The following is a 6634-nucleotide window of genomic DNA, read 5'->3' on the forward strand; positions in this document are numbered from 1 at the left end:
GGAGGATGGGCTACGGGTTGTGGGTGGAACCTAAGTTTCTTCTTCTTTTGTTTTTGTGTTTTTTCAATTATTTTAATTTTATTTTTGTAGCTGGGCATGAGTGAAGATCATGGGAAGTTGCAGAATAAGAAAGAAGAAGAAAAAAAAAGTAATGGCTATGGGTGTGATCAAACAACAAGAAGAATTTGGGTTTACTGCAAATGGATTTTGAGTTTATGCAACTTTTGTTTATTGCAATTAAATGGATTTTGGGTTTACTGCATAATTTTAAATTTTGTGTGTGAATTGCAAGCCAAATGTATGAAGAAGAAGAAGAAGAAGTTTAATTTCAGCTCAGGAATATTCTAAGAATGTTAGGAAGCAGTGTGAAACAGAGTTGGTGATAACAAAATCAAAGAAGTCTAGAGTTGGTGATAACAAAATCAAAGAAGTCTGAGTCAAAGGCTAAAAATCACCTTGAAACCAATGGAAGCAAAAACGGGGAGAAACATCATTTACAAATGGATGTTGGTACTTTTACACCCATTGCATATCGAACTAAGAAGAAGAAGAAGCATAATTGTGGGGACTGTTATTTTTCTTTGTTGATCGATCTAAGGGTGTGGGATGTTTTTTGTTTGTTTTTAAAATTTAATTATTGGGTTTTTATTTTTTATTTTTAGTTCTGATATTTTTTAAATTAGAAATAGAATTTCAAATTTATTTACTATGACAAGACAATTTTGTCCTTCATTTTATCAGAATTTATAATATAATTGACAGAATGGACCAAGTAAGTAAACATCGAAAAGAAAGTGGACCAACTTGGTACAAAAAAAAGATCATGGACTAATTTGGGAAAAACGTGAAAGTAAGTGGACCAATGGTGCATTTAACTCATAATGAATATAAACACAATACAAGCTAAGAAAATTACTTCCGATCCAAAAATATGTGACACAGAAAAAGTCAAACTTTTAAATAATTATAATTATTTGTAGATTACTGCTATATGTTTTCGATCAATTTCACTCATTTAGTTAAATTCCGATTAAAATTCTACCAAGTGCCTTATGCAATTGGTCATAGAGGCCAACCCAATTCCGTTTTATATAGGAAGTGATAAATTACCACTTGAAAAGACAAATTTACCAATGACATGATGCTCATGTGGTAGAATTTTATCGAAAATTTGACAAAATGAGTGTGATTAAAAACATATTGAACCACAGTGTATACCTAAAATGTTTAAACCACAAGTGTATATATAATTAAAAATTTTGTAGACAAGTGTATAAATAAAAACTTTTGAACCATAAGTGTAACATTGAAATATCACCCAAACTACAGGTGCCATTTGTAAAATTTAGGCTTGTTTCAATTGCTTAATTTCGTCAAGTTTTTCAATCTAAAAAAGTCAAGTTTACCCAACGATGCAAATTTTTCGATGGAAATAAACACATGAGGGGCACATGAGAGACACGTGAGGGAATAAATTAGATTTCTTAGGTATGACAAGATTAAGCAATTGAATCACAATTGAAACAATTATTAAACTACAATATAAAAATTTAGGTGCCATTTGTAAAATCAGCATATCTTAAGCTTCCAAGTGGTTCGGGATGGGAAGTAAGAGTGACAAGACACAATGGTGAGGTTTGGTTTGACAAGGGTTGGCAAGAGTTCTCTGAGTTTTACTCGTTGTCACCGACTGGTTTTCGGATATGAGGGGAGTTCTGAATTTAAAGTTTGTATATTTGAACGAAGTAAGATGAAGATTGACTATCATGTGGATGATGATGAAGAAACTGAAGACGATGATGAATAAACTGAAGATGACGATGATGAATAAACTAACGATGATGATGAAGAAACTGAAGAAGATGATGATTCTCTTCAAATCTTAGACGATTTTCAAAAATGCCCAAAAATTAGGTAGAAATCTCCATTACCTTGTCTCAGCCTTGTAAGGAAAACAGAACAAGTAATAAAGCAAAGAACAACGTCAACTTGCATAATGTGGTTCCACAGTAGAGGTGTCAAACAGGTCGTCCTGGTCCATTTAAGTTAGACTCATTCGTGCTTCGTGTGGTTCCATGTAATAATCGTGTTGCGCTCTTGTCGGCCCAAAGAGCTAAGACCTTGGCCCGGCACGGCCATGGCCCGGAGCCTATTTGTGCTCGTGTTGTGCCTTAAATAGGCCAGGCCATAAGCCCTTTTCTCTCTTTGGTTTTTTTAAGAGTTGAAAAATTATCTTATGTTATTTTTGCATGTTTATAATTAAATATTAATATGTTTTTTCTTGAATAATTAAATTACTTTGTTGAAATCTTGTTAAAAAGGAAAAAAACAATGTTCAATAAGGCGTGCCTAATTTGGGCCAATGTGGTGCTCATGTGGTGTTTGGTTTGTTTTGTGCTTTTGTTGTGACATGCCGGCGTGCTTGGTAGAGTAAAACCTTCGGCCTGACCCAACCCATTTATTTATGTCGTGCTTATGTCAGCAAGCCGGTTTCGTGCTCGTGCCTTGTCATGCCCATTTTAATCGTCTTGTGCTTGTGCAATTGATCGAGTTGCAAGAAAGAGAAGCCGAAAAAATTATGTTCAATCTAATGGCACAATGAATTGTAGAGGCATGTAACTCTTATGATGATACTTAGCCAACAAAAAGATGCAGTGGTCTAGACCTATTGATGGCTCAGAGAGGCCAGAAACTTGTCCCAGAAAGAGCAAGAGTATATAACAGCCACACATCTCTAGTTAACCAAGGATTAGTGTGCTAATATGTGATTCACTATACATGAATGATGTCCACAATTAAAGTTGAAATTGGTAATAATTATATTAGAATGAGAAATTCTGAAAATTAATCAAATTATATTTTGTTGATTTTACTGTAGGCAAGTACAAAATGTCAAAGACTGGTGGGAAGGTTACTCAAAGGCCTTCATTTTGTAGGGTTGCTAAAGGTTATTGTAGCTGCCAACAAGCACTCAAATGAGGTAGGGTCATTGACAACATATTTATCCAACTTTTCTTCAAACATAAATATTGTTTCCAAGTTACATATGTTTGTCTTCTATGGTTGTTTTTGTAGGGTCTAAACTGGCCTCTACATTTTCTCAAAGTCTTTTCTAGAATATATCAACTACGATTCACGCTCACCATCACATGTTGTGATACTAAATACTATTGAACTATATATCTATTTTGTTGCAGCATGTACCGCTAGTGTTTCCCAGAGTTTCATTAAACCTCAACCCTTCAAGGAGACACGCAAACACGTGGCGTTATGGACTAAGATATTGTGAAGTCAATGCAAAAGAAAGATTAAAATTTGACTAAATTAGAGAAAAAAATTATGGAATATATATTAATTAGTTGGTCATTTTTTTAACTTATCGAGTTTTTTCCTGAACAATTACGATGCAGTGACACTTTCCTGTAATATCTTAGTATAATCTTAACAGGGAAAGATGATTCGCTCGCAAGAAATGGTGATTTTCCACCATGCTCTAAAGAAGAGGAAGTCATAGCTCTTGAGAGAGTTAATGCTTTCAAATCTGAAAACCATTTCTTCAAGCTTCTCATGCAGCCCTCTTATATCCTTAAACTTATGTGGTAAGCTTTCTATAGACACCATGTTGTGCCATCACACTTTAGCTGACTTGTATCTGTAGACTGTGGATCATGTCAGTGTGGAAAAAGAACTAAGCTAAGATACATTTTTTTACAGAGGGTAAAATCATATGCGTTCTCTCTTCTAAAATTTGCTTATTATCTTTTCTGCTCTTCCTATTTTTTTTTTCGTGGTTTCCATCCAACTTTACCAAGACACAACTTTTGAATAATTTCCTTCGGATTTCGAATGGGAGGACTTGGTCTGTTGAGTTGAAATATGAACAAGGAAGAGCTAATTCAATTGTGGTTGGAGGGAATTCGACGAGATAATAATTTGGAAGTTGGTGATGTGTGTGTCTTTGAGTTGGTTAACAACATTAGACTTTATTTGACGTTGTCTTTTTTCATACCCAAGGAGCTAGCTGCAAATTGCACCTTATGAACAGGTAAGTAATCTATTGATTTTTTTTAATTTGTGCTCCATTTGGTATGCCATATGCATAACTAGCTTACACATATATGTTTTGTTTTTCTTGTGTTGGGGGAAGGCAACTCGCAGCAGAGGATCAATTTGAATCGAGAAAATAAAAGAGAAGCCGAAGTAGGTGAGTATCTGAACCTTATTGAGCCATGAATTGTGAAACTAGCATGTCTAGCTCTCTTGATGGCTCTCCTACAAAAGAAGGTTGTGGAGGCCTGCAAATTTGAACTATATATATTTTGTTCTCTTTTTTTATTTGTGTGTAATTATCTCATTCCCAATTTGTAGCAATTTACTCTTGGGTAACATTTTTGTTGTTTGTGTGTAAATATCTCATTCCTAATTTGCAGCAATTTACTCTTGGGTAACATTTGCTTTTCTGTGCTCATGTGATGTGGCAACATGCCATGATGGATTAACTTGATATGGAAACATGGTAATCTTCTATTAACATTTTGATCATACCTATTATTAATTATAAACCACCATTGCAAGGTAATGATTCAAATATCTATAGATTTATACTATGTATTACAACATAATTTTACTTAGCGTAGCAGAGGAGTCAAAAAGTAAAAAAAAAAATTATAATGAATTGCTTTTGCTTGGAAAATTGAATTTTCCAATTAAAAAGTTCTTTAAAAAAGAAAAAAAAACATTGTTAAACGAGTTATGCCCATTTTAGACTCATTTCGTGTTCGTGCTCGTGCTCGTACTATGCTTAGCTCGTGTTGTGTTGTGCCTAAATAGCCCCTTTACTTGTGTCTTTCTCATGCCGGGCCGACCCATTTCATGCTTGTGTCGACCCAGCCTATTTGACGCCTCTAAACTAGACAAACGATTTGGATTGGAAAGTAAGACATACTTTTGGCATAATTTTATATCAAGCATTTTTTTTGTTAGAATGGTTACTATAGGTAGCAAATATATATAAAATTAAAGTTGAAAACAATAAGAGGCAGCCCAATGCTCAAAGACAACTAAATAAAACCACACAATAGGCAAAACTAATTGACATAACAAATAGCCCGAAGACCCAACCACAAAAACAAACATGAAAGCTAAAACCCTAGACTTCAAAAAACAAGATAGCAGTCATCAAGTAGTTGTCACAACCAAACCCTATCCCTAAAACAACAAGGTAGCCGTCATCAGGAAGTTGACACCACCAAATTAACGCCACTAGGAAGAGCCACATTGACACTATAAATTTGATGAAAACAAAGGGAAAAAAACAACATCAATTAAAATTAGAGAGAAAATAAATTAAACAAGGTAAATCACACTAGAGTAATTGATTTTTTTAAGGCTTTATTGAGACCCCAAGAAAATCATTTTGCACCCCTCTTGTATTATTTATACTTTTAATCCCATTTGATCAATTTAATTGTAAAATTGACCCTTAATTGCTTTTCCACTGCCTAGAATAAGTTAATATTTTTATTTACATATTTTTATTTAAATACCAACATTGATGTCAATCATAAAATTATTATTTAGATACCAATTTCAGTAAATTGAAAATATTGTTTAACTTTATTTCATGGCATATAATTAAATTTTAAAAACAAAAATGAAAACACAGAATTAATCAAGAAGTTATAAGGAAACATTCGTATTTAAATTAATCAAATAAAAAATACAAAAGCTTTTGTGTGAAGATTTGGCAATTGAATAGATGATATATTATTGTAGCTACAGTATGGTTTTTGTACTTATAATTTAGGCCAAATTTCCTTAGTTCTTTTACCAGGTAAGTACGTAATAGATAGGTTGATTTTTCATTGAATTAATTACTATAGGATACAATATTATAACATATAATATGCCTATTATAAAAATGTAATAATAAGGTAAAAATTTAAAACTGGTAAGGCAATGTGTTTAGCTTGCTAGGTAACATTTTTTATGAGATTGTGATTTACATTTTTGCCCTTTTGTTGTTCATTTAATTGTTAGCAGTGGCAGAACCAAACACATGACTAACCCAGCTAAGAATTCTGCTAAAAGAAAAAGTGATTATATATATATATATATATAAGCCTAGTAGTTATAGAAGTTAAGATTAATGACTTATATAATACCTTTTAATTACTTTGAAAAATTAAACTCATTAAAATTTAAAATAAAGGATCTGAAAAGTCAAAAATTCCAACATTTATCCACATATTCCTCCACTGGCTTTCCTCCTTTATAGAAAATGCAGCAATGTCATGTTTGCATGGGAACCCAGACAACTGCCACTTTCTGCATTCACATGTGTGCAAGTGTAAATCCACTACAAGCTGCTCTCCTGCCCCACCATTGACTTGAAACTTAGGGCTACCAAACCACATGGTTGTATAGGTGGCAGCTTCTATTTTTCTATCTTGCAGCTTGTTCCAAATCTTGGGGCATACTTTATGAGGCTATTTCTTCATCTTCTCTCTCCTCATTTGGATCCTCCTCATCGGCAAACATCTTATCATTTCTAGCATTGTGATAATAGGTTTGTCTCTGGCTTGTAGTATGTTTTGGTTGAAGGCTTCACACATATTATTCATAATCATGTCAC

The sequence above is a fragment of the Dryas octopetala genome, chromosome 2 (genome assembly GCF_963921425.1).
Source record: "Dryas octopetala chromosome 2, drDryOcto1.1, whole genome shotgun sequence".
Taxonomy (NCBI): Eukaryota; Viridiplantae; Streptophyta; class Magnoliopsida; order Rosales; family Rosaceae; genus Dryas; species Dryas octopetala.